A 27,794-nucleotide genomic window follows, 5' to 3' on the forward strand; every position below is an offset into this window, starting at 1 on the left:
TAACAGAACCATTGAAGCAAACATCTAACCATACACCACAATACAAAAAGTTTGATCATTTTAAAAATAACTACTGGACAGATTTTCACCAAATTTACAAAAGCACGCTTTCGGGACCAAGCCGCTGCTCCTGCTGCAAATTTGGTGAAAATCCGTCTAGCGGTTTGGGCTGTAGGCGTGCGCAAACCTTTTTCCCCATTCATTCTATGGGAAAAAAGTCATTTTGGGATCCCCCCTATAACTTTGCCACCCAAAAAGTGCTCTTCCTATGGAATTAGGAACTTAACCATAACTACACAGCCACTACTGTGGCTGTGTAATGTATATATATGTAGTTATGGTTAAGTTGCTAAACCCAAAGGAAGAGCACTTTTTGGGCAGCTTATAACTTCACTCCCCCTGGACGAATCCACACCACACTTTGCAAAATTAGTATATGGCCTACTCTGAATTCTTTTTGCAACGTTTGGTGAGGTTTGGTCCAGGGGGGCATAGTTACAGGGGGGTCCCAAAATGCCTTTTTTCCCCATAGACTGAATGGGGCAAAAGGTTTTCTCACGCCTACAGCCCAAACCGATGGATGGATTTTCACCAAATTAGCAGCAGGAGCAGTGGCTTGGTACCGAAAGCGTGCTTTTGTAAATTTGGTGAAAATCCATCAGTAGTTTTTTTTAAAACGACCAAAAAATAGGTCACAAAAAATGTGTGATATCTATGTCCGGTCGACGGACGCACTTCCCTGTTCGCTCCGCGGACAGGACACTGATTGGTTAATCGACTTGCGTCATGTCCAAGGACATGCAACGTGTTCGCTGATTGGATGGTGAAGAGCGTGAAGTGCGTCGTCAGATTTTTGGAAATGCCCGCCATCTTGGTTTGTGGACAGCAGCCAGTGTCCGCGGACATCAGGGTAAAAACAAATTAAAAAACACAACATTGTACTTGTGAAACCTATCAAATAATCTCTGAGGAGGTGAGGGGTGATGAGGATGGGATGGGATATGGCTGCAAGAAGCAAAAAAAGGGTGTTTTTTGCCACGAAAGTCCGCAAACAGTTTGGATGTTCGCGAACAGTCCTGAAAAGTTTGTGGACGACTCAGCATTACAGGGTTGGTGAAATGCAGTTCTTGGATGGCTTATAACTTTGGCACCACTTAATGGAACTGCATGGAATTTTGGTTTGGTGGGATTCTGTCATGAGGGGGCAAAATTAGAGGGGGGTCCCAAAATAATGTAAAGGATTATAAATGAGGTGCCATTTGACGAATCTACACTTAATTTGTGAAACCAATAATACATTTAGATATGAATGTTTTGCGAAGTTTGGTGGGATTGTGTGAAGAGGGGGCAAAATTAAAGGGGGGGTCCCAAAATATTGTAAAGGCTTATAAATGTGGTGCCATTTGACAAATCTACACAAAGGTTTGCAAAAAGATTATAGATCTAGATATAGATTATCTGCTCCCCCAAGCCCACGACCATGCTGAAAACCACTAATACTCAGTCATCACACTTTGTATTAAGCCTCCTTACCCCCATGGCATTTGCATCTATTGCCTCATGCTCCCCCCCCAAGGATAGAAATATGAGACTGAGGGCAAGACTGTCCCATCTCCATGAACCATCATCCCACCAAACCTTCAGAGGCGATATCGACTTAGCCAACAAACGTTCACAACACCTCAATTGTACCCAGTTGCCTCCCACCCTCCCGACAACCAACCAGACAACTCCACAAAGAGTTACCCTAACAAAAAATAAACAACTCACTACTACCATACCTACCAGCACCCTATCACTAATGGGGTTTCTCATTAATGCCAGATCTATGGTAGCTCATGCCACAGAGATCTCAGACACCTTAATAAACGAGAACCCGGACTTACTGGTCATAACAGAAACCTGGCTCCACGAGGCTGCAGGCCCTGTGATCATGCTAGCGGTACCAGAGGGTTACCAAATATTAAGAGCTGACAAACCCAACTCTAGAGGAGGTGACCTAGCCATCATCCACAAATCCAACCTACCTATCAGGCTAACCACTACCCTGCTATATCAGTCCTGTGAACTCCTGACAGCCAAACTCCACCTCTCATTCAACTGGACCCTTACTATCCATGCAATCTATAGACCACCTGGACCACTAGGCTCCTTTGAGGACGACTTAACTAGCATCCTGTCTAACAATACCAAAGACCACGCACAAACCCTCCTACTGGGAGACTTTAACCTTGGCTTTAATGACTGTAACGATAAATATGCCCTCTCCGTAGCCTCATTACTGAATGATCATGGCCTGAAACAAAAAGTCACTACTCCCACACACTCTAAAAGAAGGACCATAGATTGGATTGCTGACCTGAATTGCAACATCAGAATCACCAACATAACACCACAATCATGGACGGACCACCACTTAATCTCATTCTCTGCCTCACTTGATCTAATCCACCTTAAACCCATACTTATGGCCCCACCACTCTCTACTAGGAATAAAAAAGACATTACAGCAGAACATCTCTTACCACACCTTCTCCCCACTCTTGACAATCTAGATAACAACACAGACCCCACCTTACTTGTGGAAGTCTACAATAGCACTATGATTAAAGAACTGGACACTATCGCCCTGCTCAAAACCCGTAAAGGCAGACAACTATCTCATCTGAATAACTGGTTCGCACCACAATTGAAAGAATTAAGAATTCAAAAAAGAAAGCTGCAGTCAATCTGGCGCCATTCGCCCACCGAGGAGAACAAAATTAAGTTAACCAATCACTCTAAACTGTACAAAAAGAAAATCATTAGTACTAAAAAGAATACCTATAATGATAGAATATCCAAGGCCAAATCGGACACTAAGGAACTATTCTCCATCCTTCGCGAAATGGAGTCACCTATACCTCAGATTGACAATAATCCAAAAGATAAGCCTTGGTGTACTAATATACAAAATGCCCTTGCAGGTAAAATTAGCTCTCTCCAAATTAAAATTGCCAACAAGAAAGCCTCCCTGCTCTTGCCGACTGAGCCCCCACCCCAATCACAGCCGCCACTAAACCCGCCTAAAAATACCCCCCAGCCCTTCAGCTTCAAACAAATAACTATACTAGAGACAGAAAAAATGATACTCGCGCTAAAACCCTCTAACTGTAAAGGAGACAACTGCCCACCCCAAATTATCAAAGATGCAGCTAGAGATCTAGCTCCCTTTATCTCCAAGCTCATCAACGCCTACTTCTGATCAAACCTAGTACCCAACAACCTAAAACAATCTTGGGTACTTCCTCTGCTCAAAAAACAAACACTTGACCCCACTATACCGACAAACTATAGACCCATCACTACCGTCCCTTTTCTACTCAAAATCATTGACAGAGTAGCCTACTTGCAAATTTAGGATTATCTAGAAATCAACAACCTATTAGGCTCACGTCAATCTGGCTTCCGCCCCCTTCATGGCACCGAAACAGCCTTGATTGACCTCAAGACCCAAATTGACGAGTTGAAGGACAATGGTAAATCAGCTATGCTACTCCTCCTTGACCTTTCGGCGGCTTTTGACTTGGTAGATCATGCAGTCTTATGCAATCATCTTAGCTCAGCCGCCCATTTCTAAATTGATGCCATAGCCTGGGTGCAATCCTTCCTCGCAAACCATACAATGCGAGTCTTCTCCCCCCCTAGCAGCCGCTGATCCCATACAAGTTTCCTGTGGCATCCCCAAGGATCCTGTGTATATCCCATGATGTATAACATCTTTACCAAGCCCCTATTTGACAAGTTGGACAGACTGGGTGTCATCTACACTAACTATGCAGATGACACTCAGATCCTCATCCCCCTCTCGGGCAACTTCGTGGAAGACTTGGCCTTGGTAAAAAAGATATATCTCCTCATTCAGGCATGTATGGCATCTCAGGTCCTCTGTCTGAATGATGACAAAACAGAGCTACTGATCCTTGGCACAGAGACGGCAATTAAAAAACTTGACTCCAACTATACCACATTCAACATCGACAACAATGTGATCAAAGTGATGCCTGCAGTTAAAACCCTTGGGGTTTATCTTGACTCTGCACTCACCTTCAAGAAGCAAATCAATACCCTAGCATCCTCCACCGCATATACTTGTCAATTGATCTGAGCTTACAGACCATTCCTATCCGAGACTAGCTGCATCACTCTAGCGAATGCACTGATCATATCCAGATTGGATTATTGCAATGCTTTATATGCGGGATCTAACAAATACATTCTTGATAAACTACAAACTCTCCAAAATAACGCTCTCAGAGCAGCCTTAAACATCCCGACCAGAGATCATATATCTGCCTGCAGAAGAAATATCCACTGGCTAAAAATGAAGGACAGGATTGCCCTAAAACCCCCTCTCTTACCTCTAAATGTCTTAACAATATAGCTCCTTCTTAACTGACAGATAGAATCAACAAGAGAACCTCAAACCGTCCCACATGAATGTCCAACGCATACACCTTAGTGGTGCCCAGATACAAAAAAAGCACAGCCGGTGGCTCCAGCTTTCCGGTCATAGCAGCCCAAACCTGGAACAGACTCCCTTTAAATCTCAGAACTAACCAACCCCACCCCAGCTTTAGGTGTAAGGTCCTTACCTGGATACGATCTAATGACACCTAACTTGACCGTTTCCCCTTGGATTATCCCGTCCCTACTAAACATACCTTGGCATCTGCTGCGAGCATCCAGGAATGTCACTGGGCCCCACTTGACTATGCCGACTATGCCAACTAATGGTTGCACATATGTCACTCTGCTCTTGTCACCATACCAAAATTGTTTTTCTTCTTACTCACAGTATAATAACTAAGGTTACCTCTGGACAACGCCAACTGATGGTTACCCTTATGCCACTTTGCTTTTGTCACTATGCCTATATTGTTTTTCTCCTTACCCACAGTACGTAAATATGTTTCTCAACTTTACTGTATTCCTGTATCACTCTGTAAACAAGTTCTCAAGTATCCTTGTAATGTTTGCGCCCAGCTACCCTCGGGTTTGGTTTTGCATTATACCAAATAAACAAACAAACAAACAAACAAACAAACAAACAGATGTTTTCGTAAAGTCTGAATGGATTTTGTCAAGTGGTGGCTAGGTTATATGACGATTGTATGTGCATACATTTGACACTTTTGAAAAAATAAAACATGGGTGGATTTCCAGCAAACTTGAGTAAGGAGCATTGGCAAGGACCTACAAGCATGGTTTTGCAAATGTGCAAGTGTTTTAATATTTGACAAGTGTCATAATGTAACTACAAAAAATAGCAGTATACCTTTAGTGACTGAGGGGTAGCCTGTGGCCATAGGCAGTTGCCAGATTGTCCGGGTCATGGAATAAGGTCATGATCCGGACAATCTGGCTACTGGCCATGACCACAAGGGACAAAACATAGGACTAAAGTGGTCATGTCCACCTGGGACTGGCTTTGTGGTAAAGTTATTCGAAATTAGTATAGATCTGAAAGGGAAGGGTGCTAATGGCCTTGATCCCCCATTTCAGTGGCTGGAATGGGGGGAAAATAGTCCAGAGATCTCGTTATCCACCCTCGCTTCGCTTGGGCTGATAACTTGGGCTGCTGGGCTGGTATTCACCGTTCCAGTCCCTGGAACGGAGGATGAACGCCACAATATTCCCATTAGCATAACACAAAATGCAAATGGAAATGTTGGAAAATCTTATTGAGTCTATGTACTTTACTGAGAAATATAAAGTAGATGGAGTCTATACATGTTTTTTTTTAGTTCTATTTTTTAACTGTCAAAACTGTTCCTAAAGGAATATGTCTTTTGTTGTTTTTAGATGTATTTGTTTTGGCAGGTGAGCTGAGAACGAAAGGTGGGGAGTGAAATGAGGGAAGAGGAAACAAACACTAATATGGAGGGGTAGGTGGACAAGGGAAAATGTTGCGCGTGTGTTATTTCTAAGGTAGGGGCAGTGTTTCTCATGCTCCTTGATTACAGCAGTGGTGGTGGCTCTTGGGGAGGAGGGATGGCATTAGCCGATGCCATTTTAAGATAAATAGAAGTTTTGCTAAAAGTATGTACTGTGTACTAGATTGTTAATGGATAATGAGTAGGAATAGGTGTTGGAACTGTGCAAGGGAAATTTTGAAGTTGAAAGTTCCTAGATCAGTAGAAAATGCAGTTCTGAACTGTCCACAAAGCAGAGAGCTTATTGTGAAGTGCGGACGTGTTCTCGGACACGTCATCATGCCACGTGCCAGCATATGGTCATGTGGCACTGTACGGAAGGTCCGCTATGAAGTCAGATGTTCGTAGATGTCTACGGATGCAAAATTAGTTGAAATAGTTGCAAAAAGTGTATGGAAGTGTTAAAAATGATTCCAGAAGGTGGGAAATGGCAGAGTTTTACAGTGACACTTTGTAAATTGGACACAATCATTGCTATATTGGGTAAGTATGATATTAGTAAGTTGTAGAAAATAGCATGAACTGGTAAAAACCTATGAAATTCACTGAAAGAACTTTGTTAAAGGGACTTTATGGTTAAATTGCACTAATAAAAACCTATCAAATTCAATGAAAAAACTTTATTAAAGGGACGTTATGCTTATGTTGGACTACTAAAAACCTATGAAATTCAAAGAAGAAACTTTGTTAAAGGGACATTATGGTTTCAAGTAAAATCGAAAAACCCCAGAAATTTGCCAGTTATGGTAAGCTAAACAACCATAACTTGCGCCACCACCGTGCACTGCTAAGACTCACAGCCAGGACATCAAAGATGACATCACAAATGTCATTGATCCAAAAAGGGCAGCAAGGCAATGTGTGTAGAGCGTGCAGAATTAGAAAATGCATGTAATATCAACTGTTCATGCTGTGAAACGATAGATTCCCATTTGTACAGTAAGACAATGGCACAAGTTGTAAATAGACACAAATATACTTCTTCACAATGTACCACGCTTTCTCTATTTCTGGAGCTGATAATAAAAGTGCCTAAATGGGTGTCTGCATAATGGGATACACAATTATGCAGGAGATCCCAAACAGAAGCATTGCCTGGCCTACTGCCTCCCTCAGCACAAACAGCACTGAAAGTCATGTTACATGGTTTTCATTTGTCCCTCCACAATCAACAACAATAATATTGTTGTGATTGAGGGTCACCAAAGTCTCACACAGACAAACCAAATGCAATCACTTCATTGTAGGTGCTCCATACACTTACAAACCCACATGATACACTCCACACATATTTCCCACCGGACTCTGTTTTCTATTCACTGTCAAGTAATGTATGTGCAATTCACCTACAAAGCATACTCTGCGGCTTGTACAAAACACAGACATAAGCTCACCCATTGTATTTAGGCCGACAAATATACCGTATACCACAGTCTGTGTGTGCACTCCATACCCAGAAAGCTTATTGTGCAATCCTGTGTCCTCCACAGTCCTAAATATAAGGTGGCCATGTGCAAAAGGGGCGTATGTTACACGTACAACCTCGCAAATGTCGCGATGTCTGCATGCTTTTCCAGGGGAGTAGGGGAATAAATGTCAACCAGGGTAGGGGATGTTCTTTGTAGTGGTGGCTCTTAAAAAAGCTGTTTTAAAAAAAAATAAAACAGCTTCCACAGTAATAATTATTTTTTCAGGCTTTTATAATTGTTTTTATTTGTTGCACTGAGTCTCACATTCTTACAAAAGCGTCTGGGCGACAATGAAATTTCCATTGAGAAGGTGCATGTATCGATAACCAATGTTGTCATTGTCACAGGAGGACATCCCAGCAGCACGCAAGAAGATACACATGCTTCTGTTGATGAGACACCTTTCCACCTGTGGCTGCCGACAACATTCATTGGGATAGTTACATACTGGACTTGGTGGTATACATGAGACAAGCACCATCGCAGTGGCAAAAATGTGCTGCACTTCTTTCATCATCTTTTTGAGTTGATGGTACACACTTGCACAAGCTATGGAGTGCAAAGGAAATGCTCCATAGTGCACTACCACAACGTGTACAGTACCTAAAATGGTCACTCATCGACATTCTGCAAGCAAATGTGCAAAAGTACAGACAGCGACACAGCACCACAAAGTCTCCACTTGGTCCAAATTCAAATTGCCATTAAGGCCTTTTTCCGCTGCATACTGGAGAAGATCTAGCACAAAGCGATCAGCCACTATGAAAACTGTGTGTCTCACCATCTCTGCCAGCCTCACGACACAGAGTAATTAAACAAGATATGGCTGCCCTTTTCTATGACGCACACTCTAACCACCTGATTGGACAATTACAACAATCGCATTTCAATATGCCAGCATGTCCAAAAGCGCAGAATGCAGCATGTGCGCCTCGCAAAGTATCGTAAGGACCGCACCATAGTAAAAACCCTTTCCATTATCCTATTCCCACCACACCCTTATTAGGTATTGCTAAGTACTCACACACGCATCCACAAATGCCCTCCAAGACATCAGCATCTTACAATGTCAGTTTTCCAGAAGACTTCATATGTATCGTTAAAGAATCAGCCAGTACGTGTACTGTTATTGGAAAACATGTCCAGTGGAAAGTTCAGTGAAACATTGCCTGAGTTATACATGCACATTCATCCACATAAGCACCCATCACCACAAAAGAAAGGTATGAAACCATTTGCAGTATGTTCACAACTCTGTTATAAGTACCTCTGTGCACGATATCTGCCTCTAAGCATCCACTACATGTTTAAAAAGCATGCTGATGATCCTCCCATCTCCTACCATAAAGTGGCAATTTGTTGGTATGTGCTTGCAACGTTTTCATTTACCCATATCATACACTATATTAGCGAAACAGGAAGTCTGTTCTTTTCTTCCGCCAATGCTAAGAAAACTGTTCCCCACTATCCCACATACTACATAAAAAGAAGGCACTAAAGCCACCACTGAATGTATCTCAGAAAGTATAGTCACTTTCCAAAAGGTCGGTGTCTGCACGGGTGTGTTGCTTTGTATGCTGCACTGTTGCCATAGGCTCGTTTGAACCACAGGAATTGTATCTCTGCTTGACTAAAATGTCTGCAATAGCTCAGAGTGGCTGCGAACAATAAAATAAAAGCCCTGTGCATTATGCAGAAGGCCTTCTGGTCCATGCAGCCTCAATACCTTGCACTTTCACTTCCTAAATATCTGCTTGCTCCAGCTCTTCCTTCATCCGCCTCATACTCCTTCAGAGTCAGTTGCTTCTACACACAACCAGATGGTGGTAGAGGTGTTTCTTCTGCTGGGGCGTCCCTGTGGAACATGCTCTCTGTCTCCCGGGACCTTGAGGTGAAACATCATAGGGTCTGAAAGCACCTGAAAACCTTTCCATGTGCTTCTTCTTTTTCCCCTCCTCTCTCTATTCACTTCCTGGCTAAAAACTATTGTGTACTGGTTTCCTACCCAGCCTATAATCTGTGCCCCAGTCCACCTCCCTCCCTACAGTTCCACCCCTGCACTGGCTTTCTACCAACCCCTGCACTTAGGGAATGTTTTCTATAACCCTAACACTCCAGCCACCACTTCCTGTCTTCACTTGTCAGCACCGGCCATAGTTGCATGTATTTCTATTTTTTATTGTTCTCATGTACTGAATTTTCCCTCCCCCTTCCCATTCACTTGCACACTCTCAATGTCAGCTGGCATAGAGGAATCAATGTCTCTGTGTGGCCTCCGTTCCGCCTCCCTTTTCTCTGCGCGCCTTCACACACTTGTATGTCAGCATGATACAAATGGCACAAAATACCATAGCACATCATATTATATGATGCACACACGGCATTCATAAAACATGATGCCTGCCACGTACCTTGTACACTTCACAAAATGGTCTTCCCACTGTAATGCATGTACTAAACATTTCGGAGAAGTGATCCCACAATAGCAGCAGGGAATGTATATTATCAACATTAAGAAAGTGTGTGCAGCGCATGTATACAAACAGGATGCATGCCCCTTACTTTGCACACTTTCACCATAGCCTCCTACATTTATTGGTACAAACAGACCTTCTGTCACAGTGTTTGTATACCCCTCACAACCAGCAACCACATTGCCCAATGGCCTAGCTTCCACAGGGCCAATGCCATAGCTGCCATCCTAATAAGAGCCAGATGTGCCACATCTAATCCTCAAAGTCCTGTGGAATTACCATGCTGCAAACTGTGCCCCAAAAAGCCTGCACTCCTTCCAACTGAAAGTCAGTATCAAAGCCTCTTTCCACGACATACCTCTGCAGATCGTGCACAAAGGTATCACCGACTATAAGCACTCGCCGTCTGTCCATCTCTGCCAACCTTACTGCATCGAACTTTGGATTAATATGTCACTGCCCCTTCCGGTGAATCACACCCTTGAATCCTCATTGGAGAATACACACAGTTCCATTTGTGAAGGCTCCATGCTCAGAAGGCCATGATGTGGCACGTGCGCTTTCCCAGCTACAGCTAGGGCCACGCCTCAATAAAGCAGACTCAACACTTCTTCCCTTTGCACTCGAATTTTCCAACACTCCCTTAGTGGCGCCTATTTCAAAAACATCTGCACCAATCACATACTGAACCTCGGCATTTCACACTATCATTTCTGTACACAACTCCATATTTCACGTTAAACACTCTGAGAGCACGTTCCGTTTGCTTCCAAAGGCCCTCACCAGAAACCTTTCCTACAGGATGCCCTATTCCGGCATCCATAATGATCCTGCGGCGCACCCAGCACACCTTTTGCCATGCACACAACAGTCCACCCTTCCCCACATCCAGCACAACACTATCAAGCCATGCATGCGACCATGTGGGCAGCTAACATTGTGTACAAACTTAACATACATAGCAGCACTTCAACCCAACTCCCTCACACCTTAAAACACCCATTCACAAAAACAGGTCACAATTAGCAGCATCCACACACATACCACAGCCTCCATCACCCCTACACACACCCATTCACAAAGTATTGTGTCATTACCAACCTACCCACAACCTTTTCACAACATTGGCCCTACTTCAACAAATCAGCACACAGCATAGTAACTAAGCACATTTAAGGTGCACTTCTACCATATCCTCTTCCGTACTGACAGTATGTAAACCCAGCACCCAATACCCACACTGCATGTCTTTTCACCTCACCATCACCATGTACACATCAAAAACATTACCATCTTGTAACAGTGTCCTTACCTGCGAAACAAAACATGGACACATAGCAACTCACTTCTGCTGCTCTATTGCACCCAATAGGCTAGGCCTTGAAAACACGCACTGCAACGTAATGGCACCATGCATTTCACCATATGACTATCTATGCCAATCCACATACACACCACTGCCACCAGCACTCCTACCCAACCTGCACACACATCCACCAATCACATACTGAACCTCTGCATTGCACCCATTCACAAAAACAGGTTGCTATCAGCAGAATCCACAAACATACCGCAGCCTCCACCACCCCTACCCACACACATTCACAAAGTATTGTGTCACTACCAATCTAACCACAACTTTTTCACAACATTGGCCCTACTTCAACAATTCAGCACAGAGCATAGTAACCAAACACAATTAAGATGCACTTCTACCATATCGTCTTCCATACTGACAGTATGCAAACCCAGCACCCACGGCCCACACTGCATGACTTTTCACAGCACCATCGCCAAGTACACAGCAAAAACTTTACCATGTTGTAACAGTGTCCTCACCTACAAAACCAAACATGCATGCATCACAGCTCAGTTCTACTGCTCTATTGCATCTGAAATGTGCTTTTACACCCATTCTTTACAGGTCAGCATCCTATAACTGCTGCAGAAACCAAAATGCATACTGCTGTATGTGTCTTTAAGTCCTAGCCTCTTAAGTGCATGGCCAGTCTAGGCCTTCAACACTCTCTCTGCTACATAATGGCACCATCCATTTCACCATGTCACCAACTTCGACTATCCACATACACAGCACTACCACCAGCACCCCAACCCAACCTGCGCACCGCCATGAAACTATGCAGCAACACATTGCACCAGTTACCACAATGTAGAAAGAAAACACTCTCTCCTGCACTCCTGTGCACTTTCATTCACATACTATGGCCGTCCCCACTTCCATTCCCAAACTATTGTGTCACTGCCAAACTACCCACATTCGGTTCACAACACTGCTCTACTGCAACCAATGTGCACACACCGCACTATCCAAGCACCACCCTCTATCAGATGCACACCCCCACTTGCATCACTGTGGTGGGTATGCTAAAGCCCTACACTCTTCAGTCTCCGGTCTACGCCCTTCGTCCATGCACCCAATAGTCTAATCCTTCCACAGACCCAATGCAACTTCCTGCACCCATTGAAGCCACCATGTGCCCAACAACCCATTCCAACCGCTAGCACAGCCAACCATGCTCCCATCCAACCTATGTCATGTGCAATTTATTCCCCTTCTAAAATTGATGTACCACCACTCACCATGGAAAGAGGTTGCCGCAAACAGGTCGCGGCAGAAGCTATTAGGCCGTTACGAGACCTGCCTCCAATCACCACACAAAGTACTCACCTGTCTATCTACCCGCGACTTGGCGCAATACGCGTGAAAACTGCAGGAACCCGTTCCCTTCCCTTCTTGCCACCAACACATGGCGTACGGTACATTTTCCAAACCCTTCAGCCGCCGCACTGTCTTCCGATACACCATTGACGCAGAGCACACTTCCCTCCAGCCAAACACCGGCCGCATCCAACGTTTGCCGACATCACAGTGTACCACAGGCCAATGACACTTCGATCCGCAGAGCGAACAGGGAAATGGGTCAGCGGAGCGGACCCAGATATCACTAATATTTTGGGACGTACATTTCTGTAATTTGCAACAAAACTACAGGTTGGATTTCAACCAAACACACAAAAGCACGCTTTCTGACCCAATCCCCCGATCCTGTTGCACATTTTCTGAAAATCCATCCAGCCTTTCAGCTGTAGCCATGCGCAAAGTTTTTCCCCATTCAGTCTATGGGGCAAAAAATATTTTGGGACCCCACCCTATAACTTTGCCACCCCGCAGGAAACCTCAGCCAACTTGGCAAAATAAATCAAAGCTGCCTATATACTTTTTTTGAAAAGTTTGGTGAGGATTCCTCCAGGGCGAGCAAAGTTATAACCCGCCGAAAAAGTGTTCTTCCTATGAGTTTAGCAATTTAAGCATACCTACACACCCGCTACAGCAGGCCGTATAATATATATATATATATATATATATATATATATATATATATATATATATATATATATATATATATATATATATATATATATACTAGCGGTACCACCCTGGCGTTGCACAAGTCTGTTGCTGACACAGTCGTGGGAGTATGCTATACAGTTGTGTATGTTTTATTGTGTCATAATGTCCAAAATTGTCAATCTCCTAAATATACTGATAGCACAGGACCAGACCCCGCTCTACCCCTGTGCAGGGCGAATGGGTGGGATTGGTCAAATTTCATTATCACCAGTACACCCCAGACTGGTATGCCGACCTTGTGTCCTAACTTCCTATTTTTGTAAAAGTCACAAAATCGCCAATCTCCTGAAATCGCCTATACTGATTGCCCAGGGAGGGACCCTGCCCTGTGCAGGATGAATGAGTGGGATTGGTCATATTTCACCATCGCCAGTACACCCCAGACTTTTATGCTGACCATGGGCCAAGATTTCAGCCAACCAACTGTTATGAGGCTGGAGCCAACTCCAAACATACATACACACTTTCATAAATATATTTATAGATATACGTATTACACAGCCTGCAGTAGTGGCGTGTAGTTTTGGTAAATTGCTCAACTCATAGAAAGAGCACTTTTTGAGTGGCTTATTACGTTGCCCCCCTGGACGAATCCTCACCAAACTATATGGCCGCCTCGGAACGATTTTGCGAAGTTTGGTGTTGTTTCGTCTAGGGGGGAAAAGTTATAGAGAAAGGGCCCCACATTTTTTTAAATCCTCGTAGACACGATGGGAAAAAGATTTGCTCATGCCTACAGCCCAAACAGCTGTACGGATTTTGATCAAACGTACGCGAGGAGCAGCGGCTTGGCCCTGAAATTGTGCTTTTGCATATTTTCTGTAAATCTGTCCAGGCGCTTTTTTTTTTTTAAATCGCCAAAAGTAGGTCAAACTAAATTAGTGATATCTGTGTCCGGTCCGCAGACTAATTTCCTGATTCAGAGTTCCGGTACACCTCTGGACCAATCAGGGTGTGGTTTGGTGTCCACCGACATCAAAGTCGCATGCTGATTGCATGCTGAAAAATGTTAGGTGCGTCATCAATTTTTAAAACGGTCGCCATATTGGATCCGCGGACAGCAGCCTTTGTGCAGTGAGAATAAAAGTCTAGAAAATGCATTTGGGATTATTCTGTGGCTGAAAGATGGTCTGGAAAGGGTGGGGGAGTGGAGAAAAGTTGAGTTGATGGGGAGTTGTTTTCATAGGTAAAAAAGTGATATAGGTGCCGCTGTGTCCACAGTCATTTTTACTAACCGTGGGTGTCATTGGAAGTTGGGGGGAGGGGGTTCTGGGCAAGTTTTGTTATTTGAAGGTGTATTGTACATATTTGTTATATGGTTTAATTATGTTCTGGTGGTTGTGGCCAGGGGCCAGATTCATGGGTGCATGGCCGTAGGCCGTGCCCCCAAAAATCTGGTTACTGGCCCACACATTATCGTAATATGTGTATAGTAATTATAGGTATTGTAGGGGAGTATACAGTATTTGTAATATGGTGGAATGATATAACTGAAGTGCATACAATATTTATGATTGTCATACAATCGAGGATAGTGTTTATGGAATATGTATTTATTTTTTGTGAGGATAAAAAATAGGATACTACTTGGCATGGTTGGTTATTTAGTTGGATACATGCTGTGTTTGTGGTGCATTATATTGAAAGAAAAGGTAAACTGTGGCCAAGTGGTAATACAATGGCAGATTGCAGTTTGAGAAGTGTTTGGTGTCTTATAGTAGTGGTTGGAAAAGAAACATATTTTATATGTAAGGTGAAGTGTTGTATATAGATACTCTGGTAGTATACACATATGTGTGAGCAGGTGCAGAATGCATCAATACATAATATTTGATAGAGTGTTTGAAAGAATATATGCTTATTGAGAAGCTTACTATGGGGTAAGTGGCAGCAACCTTGTATATATGTGTTTTTAAAAGTGTTGAAAAGAATACTTAAAAAAATATATAAGCATGCGTATACTATGTCTTGTTAGATACAGATGTTGTTGAACGTGCAGATAGAAATCTTTGAGAGTTTTACAGCAATTTTTGATGTAGTTTGCTGTGAGTAACAGGAGATATGCACTCTGAGTACATCTGAAGTGTTAAACTGAAATGCCATGGTTACATGTAGAGTTTTTGGATGTGATTGGTGGATGGACGTATGACTGTGTGAAAACAGCCAATAAGGGAGTGTTACAAACATGAAAGTAAAAAGGTTAGAAGGGGTGCTTTGTTCTGTGGGCATCCGTGGACATCGGGGGATTTGACAATCAGGTTTCTAGGTTGTGGTGCACAGGAAGACAGGGTAGAAAGAGTTATTTCTGTTGTGTGCAGTGAATATGGCTATGGCTATGGTTTGAGGAAGGAGAGTGTCTGGGTGGTGGTCGATTCTTGGATGCATTGGTTAAAGGCGGACTGTGAGCAGGGTGTATTACCTGTGAATCTTGGATTTGAAGAAGTTTCCTGGTATGGAGTCCGAAAAATGAAGTGGGAGTCATGGCTCCTGTTTTGCGAGAGTATGGTTACTTTGAATCATCCAGACATCATTGTAGTTTAGTGTGGAGACAACAGTTCGGGCTATGTCATCAAAACATTCTTACAGTTTGTTATGAAGGATACATTAGCAAAGTTAATGGAACTGTTTTCATGTTCAATTATTGTTTTTCTCAGATAGCTCAAAGACAAATGTGGAAACGTTCTAATTTATTTTGTCCACAAGTAAAGAAAGAAAGGCACTATGTAAACAAAGCTTTATGTGCTTTTTGCAGGATGTTGTAATCACATCTTTTCACTATGAAAACATCGAGTTTTATATTGTTAATATTTTTTGAGGAGATGGAGTGCATTTGAATGATGTTGGAAATCAGATTTATTTTTAACATGGGGGTGTGGCTTGACGCCGACGAAGATGGCGGCTTGACCTGGCAGCTCCGTCTCCCCGTTTACTAAATTAGGCATTTCCCCATATTCTTTTCCCCTATTACTTACCTTTTCCTTCCTGCGCCATGGTCTGGACCTCCTCCACGAACCGCTGAACGAAATTCAGCGCAGCTCCACGCTCGCCCGTGCCGGCTCACCAGCTCCAGCATTCAAGCTCCGGGGAACGCCACAGCCGCCTTCCGGTATCCGCCCACAGTGAAGTAAGTGTCGGCGTCACGTGTTATGTGCCGCGCCAGCTGCAGCCTGGCCTCCTTCTCTTCTCTGCCTCAAAACTGCTGCCTCTGGTGCCGGCGCGCAACAGCACCATTAATAAAGCTTTCCCTGTGGAACCCTTCATAGAGACTACAAAATAAAAATTACAACAGTTGGACGACAGATGGAGGGGTTTTGAGAATAGAATGGACGAGGTGGAGAAGAGAGTGGGTCTAGTAGAAGAAACTACACCTAAAGTAACACAACTGGAAAATGCAATAAAAGAACTTCAAAAACACAATGAAGATTTGGAAAATCGCAGCAGACGTAATAACCTCCGCATTTCAGGGCTGCCAGAGGGATCAGAGGGAACTAATACCATTGTCTTTTTGCAAACATTTTAAGCAAAGCTGCTTCACTTACCCCCTGATCTAACACATAATATTCAACGTGCTCATAGAATCGGCCAACTATCTGCTTCCACCTCTCCTTGACCTTCGTCCAGAACAATGATCTTTTATATCTGCAGCAAAGGAACATAAATCCCTTTTATGGAATGGCTCTAAGATTTTCATTTCACACGATGTCGCTAAAAAGCACGGCCCAGCGCAGGAAAGTATTCTTATCCTATCACTCAGCCTTGAAACAGCTCAATATACTTTATGGGCTATACCACCCTTGTTCTTTCAAAATAACATATAAAGGCCGTACCAGAATGTTTGAAGAACCAGCAGACCTAAGAGCATTCATACGATCTATCAAATCTGATAACATGGACACTACCTCGCCTGCAAGTACCTCCACCTCTTTTGTTACATGAACGTTTTACTCCCTTTCTCTCCTTACTATTACAAATTTAATGCCATGATTATCTCCTATATATATGATGTGGGACGGGTGGCCTCGTGACGTCCATCTTCCATCCTGAGTCGCTCTACTTCCCTTTTGACGACTCAGTGGGTGTCACCCTTCCCTACAAATTTATACTCCCCTAGCCTCCTTTTTCTTCCAGTCTGATCAGTGTTCTATTCCATATCTCCAAGCCACTAGGCAACCGTTTATGATCAGACACCCCAACCCTCATCCTATTACCTCATGTGTTTTCCTAATGTGTCTTTTGCTCATTAATTGGTATTCAAAATATTGTTCTTTGGAACTTATTATTTGCATCTATATGGTTCACAAATGCTATTTCAGATACTGTTCTAGAGAACCTAACATTTGCATGTATATGGTCTTATATTATCGCTATGCTATCATAATATTTAAACTGCTATTATGATTTTTAAATGTGTCACATGGAACATCAAAGGTTGCAATAATCCCATCAAAAGGTGTAAGGTCATCTCGCATCTTAACAAACTAAACCCCTCCATACCTTGTATACAGGAAACGCATTTATCTGTTAGAGAAACACTGAAACTGAAGTCCCTTTGGATCAAAGAAATCATTTCTAGTCCTGCTGTTGCTAAAACAAATGGGGTAGCTATTTCAATCAGCAAGAAATTATCATACAAAGTTCTCGACCAAGGTGCGGACACAGATGGCAGATGGGTTTGGGCTAAACTAAATATAGATTCTACTGATGTTACCATTCTGAATATTTATGGCCCCACCAACCTAGATCCCAAGTTTTGGACCACCATCAAACAAATGATACTTCAAAAAAACTTTACCAATTTAATTATGTGTGGGGATATGAATCAAGTCCCTGATCCTTTTCTGGACAGAAAATCTAGCTGCTTGTTCAAAAATAACAAAACACACAAATCATTTTCAGGATGCTTAGCCGAAACTGGTCTTATTGATACATGGAGAATATCTCACCCCACTCAACTTGACTATACTTTCCACTCTTCCCCACATAATACTCTCTCTCGTCTTGACTATATTTTCTCCACTAAAAACCTCACAGGTACCATTATAGATTCCAAAATAGAAAATATCATTATTTCTGATCATGCCCCTGTTTGTACCTCTTTCAGTCTTTCTGTTGTTCGGAAACCGTTATCGCGGTGGAAGCTTAACAATTTTCTTTTACAAGACCCTCAATTCATCCTATCCGTAGAGTCTTTTGTTCAACAATTCTATGCGGATAATCAAGACAGTGACAATTCGGTAGTGAATAATTGGGATACCTTTAAAGCTTCCTTGAGAGGTCACATCATGGCTTACTCTGGAAAAATGAAAGCACTACGTAAAAAACACTTAGATGACCTTTATTCTCAGATAACTACCGATGAACAACATTATTATAGTGTCTCCAACCCTACCAATCTCCACAAAGTACTGACTTTACGCTTCTCAATTAATAAGGAGATCACAAATCTTGCTGCAGGGGCAATTCTTAAATACAAAACGAAAATATATCAAACATCCAACAAAGCTGGAAAAGCACTGGCCTCTTACTTAAAAACCAAAAAGGAACAATTTTTCATATCCCACATCAAAGACCCTTCAGGCAATGTGCATCACCATCCCAAACATATACTAAATTGTTTTAGAGACTTCTACACCAAACTATATACTCCCGAGAACTCCATTCCCCATAACAACATCAAGTCCTTTTTTGATAATATTAATAGATCCTCCTACCCCCAAGCAGATTTATCCTCTTTAGACACTGTAATTACTCTTCCAGAGATTTCCAAAGCAATTAAAGGATTGGGTAAAAGCAAGCCTCCAGGCCCAGGTGGCCTTTCCACAGAATTCTATGATAGGTTATCTCAATCTCTCATACCCAAGCTTCAAAATCTATTTTCTTACTTTATTTCCCAAGAAGCGTCCTCAGGTTCCTTCTAAAAAGCCTTGCTTATTCTATTCCCCAAACCCGATAAGGACCCGTCATTACCAGGTAATTATCGGCCTATATCTCTAATAAACGTAGAAAGTAAAATCTTTGCAAAAATCTTAGCCAATAGGATCAAATCCTTCCTTCCTTCTCTTGTCAAACCTGAACAAGTCGGCTATTTTAAAGGGTGCAACATCTCTTCCAATGCCAGACTCCTTCTAAATGCTATCCACCTATCTAATAAAAATAAAAAAGATAAACAGGGTGCAGCGGTTATAGCACTAGATGCAGAAAAAGCCTTTGACCGAGTCAGCTGGGACTTCATGTTTCAATCCCTCCACTGGCACGGTTGCAGTGACAAGTTCATTTCTCTAGTCAGTTTACTTTACTCCTCCCCAAAATCTTCAATATCTATTAATGGTCTTACCTCCCCATTTTTTTCCCTCAGCAGAGGTACTAGACAAGGTTGCCCCCTCTCACCTATTCTATACATCCTCTCCTTGGAACCGTTACTAGAATTAATCAGATCCAATGAAAATATTCCAGGTATAGCAAGTGGCACATCCCATATTAAAATAGCTGCTTACGCTGATGACATCCTTATTCTCATCAAAAACCCCAAAACACACCTCCCATATTTACTCGAAGTACTATCCCAATTTAGCTTGGTTTCAGGGTACAAACTTAACAAAGATAAGTCACAAATTATGCCCCTCAATCCCTACTGCTTTAAACATGACATAGACCCCTTTGGTTTTAAATGGTGCAGTTCCTCTATTAAATACCTAGGCCTTAGATTTGCTCCTACCATCCAAGACACCATTAAACAGAACACACAATCATTACTAGATAGACTTAAGGAATTAACATCCAGATGGTCCCCCTTATATCTGTCTTGGTGGGGCCGACTAGATACGATCAAGAAGATGTTATCACCAATAATTTTATTTTATCTACAACTCTTATGTGTTCCGATATCTCCTTCCTTTTATAAATCAATTTACTCTATCCTACTAAATTTCCTATGGGGGGAGGGCAAAAGCAAAAGAATAGCCTTAATCAAATTGAAGGCACCATATGACAAAGGAGGGGTCAGGTTTCCTGATTTCAAAGCATACCACACTGCCTTTCTTTTGAAGCAAGCTAGATATTGGTTTGCCTGCCCCATAACGTCAGAGATTGCCACATGGTGTACCATAGAGAAGCAGTTAATGTATCCTGTAGAAATCACCGACCTCATTTATATATTTAAGCACTCCTCGCTGGCTATATCAGAACCCATTAGAGCCACAATATCAGCCCTCCAACTCTTTTTATTCACACAGACAGACTCCCCAAAAAAATGCCTTTATCCTTATCTATGGCATAACAATAAGATACTGATTAAGAATAAAACCCTAAAAAGAAAATCCTGGAAGAAAAAGGGTATTAGATGTATACAACAAATCATAAATAAATCATCTATCCTTTCCTTTCAGCAGCTTAAAAATCAATTCTCAATCCCCAACACAGATTACAACTTCTATAATGAATTAGTTAATTCTTGCTTTGACGCTCTCCACAGCCCCTCCAATGATATTCTGACTCCTGATGCCTCAAGATTGCTACATCTTAGGATGCCCACTGACACAAAGGCTTCAACATTCTACAACATTCTCATATCATCCCTGAAGTTGTGCTCGATACGCCACAAATGGGAAGATGACTTTGGATACATTTTAAACGATCACACATGGTCTAAGCTCTTCTCTAGAATCAAATATATCTCAACATCAGCAAATAACTCCCAACATGTTTTCTTCTTTATACACAGAGCTTTCATCACACCAGCCAAACTATTTCTATCCAATATCAATAACAATGATAATTGTTGGACATGTGGAGTCACCCCTGCATCGTATGAGCACATGTTCTTCTTATGTCCCTATACCCTCAAGTTTTGGCAACACGTATGGAAATACCTTAACTCTAGTTTTTTTCACTGACATACCACTTTCATTTATGAATATTGTTTAGGTAGCCTGGCTATTACCACCCACTTGCCTTCTGGTGCATCCAAGCTCTATGATCTTTTTATTTGTTTGGCTAAGAAGTGTATAACTGCCAATTGGAAAGATTCTCGTTCCATGTGTATAAGAAGCTGGTGGAACAATATATGGCTCACGCAAAAGATGGAAATGTGCATGGCAAACAATCTTAATTCTATACCCAAGTTTAATGATAAGTGGTCATTTGTCATTCGCTATCTGAATCACTTTAATGTAACCACACACGGAATGTGACATGTTCAAATATCTCATACTCCTTTCATGCTCCCAAGATCTTTACATGTGAATACTGATCCGGTCACTTAACTGAATATTTACTGTAATATATGCCAATGTGCCTCTCTTCATCAATACCTACCTTCCCTCTTTTTCCACCCTCCCCTCACATTTCGTGTTTGTCAAATGTCAGTCTTGTGTTTGTCTTCCCCCCACTTAAGACATCATAATGCAGAAATCGTTCTACACTAAGTTATGCACAGCACTGTGCTATAGTTGTTTTGCGTATGTTTTCAATTATATTGACAATTTGTTCCTCAAATGCTCAACTCCTAATTATACACAGTGTACTCAATTAACTGCTCTTTTGGAACACTTTCTTTTTACCATTGTTTAATCTATACTAATGTAAAGGTTGCACTGCATTATGTTTATGAAGTTATGAATTTATGATGGTATACTACATACCTTAATAAAAAAAAAGTATTTAAATAAAAAAAAAAAAAATGTAACATGCAGAATGTATTGAAATAGTTTCTGTGAACTCAGGAAATATGTAGTGAAATATTTTTAGCAGTTGTAGTAAACAAAAAGAAAAAACTGAAAAGAAAATTAGAAGCAGTTTTTGTGAAAGTTAGAAAAAATAAAGTTCAGTAGAACATTTGTTAGAACAGTAAATAAAACAGCAAACTATTTCAAATACAAATGTTCTTTTAAGAACCACCATTTTTGAATGAAAAACAAGTGAATTGATTTTAATTCCCACACCCCATGTCTATAATTTTCTAGGTGTCCATGGACTATCTTATTGTCAGCGGACTATGCAGGCTGCAAAAGGTCCTGTTATTTTTATTGTTATTTGTACTTTTTAACTGTGAAAGGCGACTCCAAAAGAAACCTTTGTTTTGTCTTTCTGACATTTATATTTTTTAGGGATTTTGATTTTTTTGTAGAAGAGGCAAAGAGGTAAGGTGGGGGAGGGAAGGGAGGAAAGGGGCACCAACCACAGATACCGAGGGGCAGGTGGACAGGGGAAGATGTTGAGCATGCCCTTGACCAAAGCCTCAAAAGTACTCCGAAACGGCTCCTCCCTGCAGAGTAGTGTGTAGAGGTACAAACAGAATACTGTAACCCTCAAAAAGGTAAGGATCAACAGCGTCCCGTATGGCCTGCGAGGCAGCCGGTGGGATAATCTGCCCCAGAGGAGTACCCTGTGTGGTAGCAGGAGCAGTTGACGAAGATGGGGTAGAGTACATTAACCTGCTTCTTCCTGAGAAAGGAACAACCTTTCTCAGAGCACCTGGATGGTTGGATCAAGTGTGACGACGCATGGAGGTGGTCCCAAATGTGTACTGCCCAGGTTTTCTGTGACTGTGTATGACCCCGCACTCAATTTATTTCACCTGGGTAGCCCAAGCTTTTGGTGCACACCCGACAGTGATAAATAACCACCACACTCATGGCTCTCTATGGGTGCTGGATGTAGGCACTTCCTCTACCTCATCTTCCTGTTCCTCATCATCCTCCACCACATCACTGCGCCTGTTCCGCTGTCCAGGCCCTCTAGCTGGTGGTTGTGGTGGTCCCTGGAAAAGAAGCCTGGCCATGAGTGATGGCATTAGAGCAGATTGCAAGTTTTGACAAACAGGTGCTCTGAGGTGCTCTCTCCTGGTTTGCCAGATAGAGAATGACTAAAAGTATTGGGTGGGTCCCTTCAGTGGAACCGCCTGCAGACCGCGCATCTGACCACAGTCTAGTGAGTTGAAAATAGGCCCCAGAAAGTTGTAAAAAGTGACAGATCAACTAAGAATGGGTCTAGGAGCTGGTGAATGGTTAACTTTCAACTTGAAACATCCTAGATTTGCCGAAAATGCAGTTTCAAACTGTCTGCCATGCAAGGACATCATCTGCGGACACGCCGTCACACTGCACTGGTGCGGTCACATGATGGTGTCCGGGGACATCCGCGATTGCGGTCGTCGTACGCGGACCCCGTCGATCAGGAGACATCGGGCACATGTGCATGGATGTCTGCAAAGGGGCACACTGTCCACAAACTAATTAAAAGTGCGCCATGCGAAACCGGACATGCCCGGACACAGCGCGATGTCCACGGATGCCCTTTTTTTGTAGACATACCTTACGACAGTCATATAGTCTGCAGACTATTAATTTGGGTTAATGTACAAGATATTTATGAAAGGGACAGGGCATCAGAATGAGAAACATTCATGGTAGAATTTGGAATTTCTAGAAAGTCATCATCGAGGGGGGCGGAAGGGAGGGAGAGAAGTTTCATCAAATCGTCTTTCATTTATAATTTGTGAATTTGATTGGGGTAATTGCTGGAGGAAAGGGGGACAGGTGTAAGTAGGACAGTGATACTTAACATTTTTAATAACTTGATTTGAACTTAATTTAGAAGGTCCTAAAAGTCATTGCTAAGTCCATCTAATTTTGAATATTAACACAAGGTACTGGTATGTAAGCAGATTGGCCTATAGGGAGGTGTAAATGAATTAAAGCCCTACCTCTGGTCCACTTCTATGTACCCTCTTGGGTAGTTACATCTACATATAATTTGTATACATCTCAAACCAAAACACCAAAGAGAATCATTCAAGCTTGTATACATTTGAAACAAGGCTTTATATTAAAGAGTTTTGTATATAGTGAACACCCAAAAAGTGGGGGCATATACAATCAATGACACAGTTTATACATACTTAAAAAATCCTTCTAAACATATATTGGAAAACCAAAGTACAATGAAACGAAACAAAAATGAAAAATTGAAAAAGGAAAGACAAGAAAGTCATTAAAACATGATGAGAAATCAATGTAATATTTCCCACACTGTGATAACATCAAAATAGACAAAACTTAATAATATGTGGTCATATTGAGTACCTATGAACTCCCAATGTAAACATTATTGTACATTGGGGTGGGGTCTGCCAACGCATGAGGGGGAAAAAAAGGGAAAAAGCAAAAGGACAATAGAGCCAGGAAGTCAGCAGAATTTCTGAAGGAAGTATCCTGACTAACTGAAAAAACACATTTTGCAATTGAGTGAGAGGTCCAATTTTGATCAGATATTCTATGAGGGACCTCAAATCCCCTCTAAACAGTGATGCGTTTTGGCGGTATCAAGTCGTTGAAAAATTTGATCTTCACAGCTGAAGAGACTGCTCCACCTTCATCAGGGCAGTAATAGCAAGACCCTGTAGAAAATAAAAAGGATGGAAGGAGGAAAAAATAAATTTAGTAAAAGAAGAAAAGTAATTAGAGGAAGAAGAAAAATTGAATAGACATGAGGAAGGGAATGATCTATACAAAGCAATGTAATGTAGACGAAATGCAGTAGTCTGGATGCAAACCAATGAATATGGTCATGTTTGCCAATCACATCATAACCATGTTTAGGTCTCGTAATGTTCGGGGATCCCCTGGTAGACTACCCGCGGGTCCCCCCCGTGGAGAACAACAGATAATGGTGTGGGTTCCCCTTACAAAAACAAATCGCATGGACCCCAACTACCCACACCGGGTTCGCCAACCCCACTGGGTGTGGGACAGCAGGCGGGGCGGGCGAGAGAGCAGCAGCAGCAGGTGAGGGCCTAAGTGGACTGGAAAATTGACTGAGAAGCTAAACTGAACGTCACTTACCAAAAGTGATGGTGGAAAAAATTGAAACCTGTGGCACAAAGTCGTTTGTTCATGCATCAGGGAAGTGCATGTAGTTCCTGTATGGAAAGCTGGGAATTCTCCAGAGTCCAGGCATCCTGGTAGTCGGTATCGCCAGACCATGTGGACAGTATCTGGAGATGTAAAAAAAAATGTGTACATGCAATGTGAAATCAAGACAGGTGCAGGGAGATGAGGTCAGGGAGATGGCCATATGGGCCTCCCTGACCTGGGAGGCGGGGCAGATAAACCGTAAAATTACCTGCAAGCTGTCCTATTTTGAACAAAAAGGAGAGGTGTACCCGACTCCGGTCGCTGTGGAGTCACTGAGACCTGTGTGGTATCAGTGAAAAGGATTGGTGCATCAAATGGGTTTGTGTCCTCAGATGAGTTCTGGCCCGTGATTCTGCAACTGGAGAGAGACACAGTAGAGCAGAAAGAACAATGAAAGGGGGGCACATGGAAGGGGCGTTCCCCTAAGAGTGCCTGACAGTGAGGATAAATAGCCGTGCCAAAGGTATCGCCCGGACCAACTGAGGAGATGTGGTGGTGTACAGTACCTCAGAAAATGGAGTGCAAAGCTCCATGGCCCGCAGTCCAAGCTGGAGGGAGAGAGTAACAGCCTGCGGCCATACGTGTGCCGCGCTGGGAACTCCGCTCCGAGTGGCTGCAGGAATGCGGAAGAAAAGCATTCATTCCCAGGGTGCCGTCGTGACGTGTAAGGGCGGGTGTGTGGGCTGGTGCCTGGTGTGTGCGCGGCAACCAATACGGTGCCTACAAATCTGCTGAGTTGCAGGGGGTGTGTGTCCCGAACATCCAATCATGTGTGCTGGATCGGGGACCGAAGGGTGCTTGACGGTGCCGGTCTCTAAATAAAACATACCAGCACCCGGGAAGCCAGAGGTCTAATTTTGAAGACAAGATCATGATTTCATTATGTTTGGCATTTGTAATGTGGTAATATTGGCCACAGTGGATAAAAATAAAAAATAAAAAAAAAAAAAAACATACTGTATTTACATGACATTTTTTGCATTTACATAGTGGAAGCATGCATATATAATGTGAGTGTAAGTGTGATAGGATGTTTGTTTGAAGTGTATTGCAATTAAAGGAATGTTCAAAGTAGTTAGATATCCCTAGGTGTATTATAACTATATTGAATTTTACAAAAAATATTGCAGTAACACTAAGTTTGATGTATAAAATAATTATATTTATGTAATGGGGAAAATGTAATAAAGTATTGATAGTAGAATGTGTTGAGCACTACTGGTGTTAGTGAGTAAGGGAGTGGTGGTGTGATGGAATAAGTTGGAACATTATGATGTTTTGCGGAAAACAGTGCTTGTTATAATGGTGTGATTTAGTGCATAGGTATGACGGTTGTGTGTGTAATTGAAAAGGAGTGACAAAGTGTGTGTATGTGTGCTAATGTGTGTTAGTGATGGTATAGAAGAGTAAAGAAATGAAATTGTAGAACAAATGTGATTGCTGTATTTGTAATGTGTTGCTGTGTTTTTAAAGAATAGGGAAACTGTGGCCTAGTGGTAATGGAATGGCAGTTTGTAGTTGGAGCCGTGTTGGAGCATTTTTCCTCCTCACTCATTAATGGCGGCACTAGTTGGGCAGTACCCTGGCATCCTTTCATCCTCTGGGTTTATCATTAATGTCTATCAAAATGGTACTATCATCACCCAAGGTTCTTTTCCTTCTCGATCGGCCCATGCCCTCTCTCTAACTTCCTCCCCTCTCCTTCCGTTCCTCTTTCCTCCTCCCCTCTCACCTCTCCACCACCGCCAATGGGAGTACCACACACCTGCAGCCCCCCTCGGAAAACTTTCAAAGGTGGCAATCACCTTCACTTACCTACTCTGAACGCTCGCTTTGCTGTCAAACACTCCTCTGACATCTGTCACCTAATTGAAAACTTTGACCTCGACATCTTGGACCTTACTGAGACATGGTTGATTGCCATCTCTGTCACTTCTCTTAACACACTGCTTCCTGAGGGCTACAAAATCCTCTGCAAACCCAGGCACAACATGCCTGCTGGTGGCGTGGCCCTGATTTTCCCTGAGTCGGTCCCTGGTTCCATCATGACTAGAGAATCATACTCCTCCTTTGAATGCCCTGTCTGTAGGCTTGGGGTCTCTCCTACACTCTTACTCACCTTTGCTACCATCTGCAAGCCCTGTAGCCCTATCTCTCCCTTCATATCTGAATGGACTGACCTCACCTATTCTCTCTTAACCCCTTCTTACAAACTCCTCCTCCTCTGGGGCTTCAATATCCACCTCAACTTCCCCGATTCAGCCACCTTAAAGTTCTGTGACCTCTGTGACTCCCTCTTTCTCACTATTTTTCCTTCCAGTTTGACCAACTCTGTCGGACACACTCTGGATGCCTTCATCTCTGGAGACATCACTATCTTTAACCCGGTCACTGCCCACCTCACCTGGTCCGACCACTCTCTCCCTTCTTTCCACTTAGAGCTCCTTGGCCCTCTGTCTCAGCCTCCCCCTCCACTGCTAGCATCCTTTGCCATCATTTGACTGATGAAGTGAGTGTCAGTCGCCACCTTT

The sequence above is a fragment of the Ambystoma mexicanum genome, chromosome 9 (assembly GCF_040938575.1).
Source record: "Ambystoma mexicanum isolate Mex_15411 chromosome 9, UKY_AmexF1_1, whole genome shotgun sequence".
Classification (NCBI taxonomy): Eukaryota; Metazoa; Chordata; class Amphibia; order Caudata; family Ambystomatidae; genus Ambystoma; species Ambystoma mexicanum.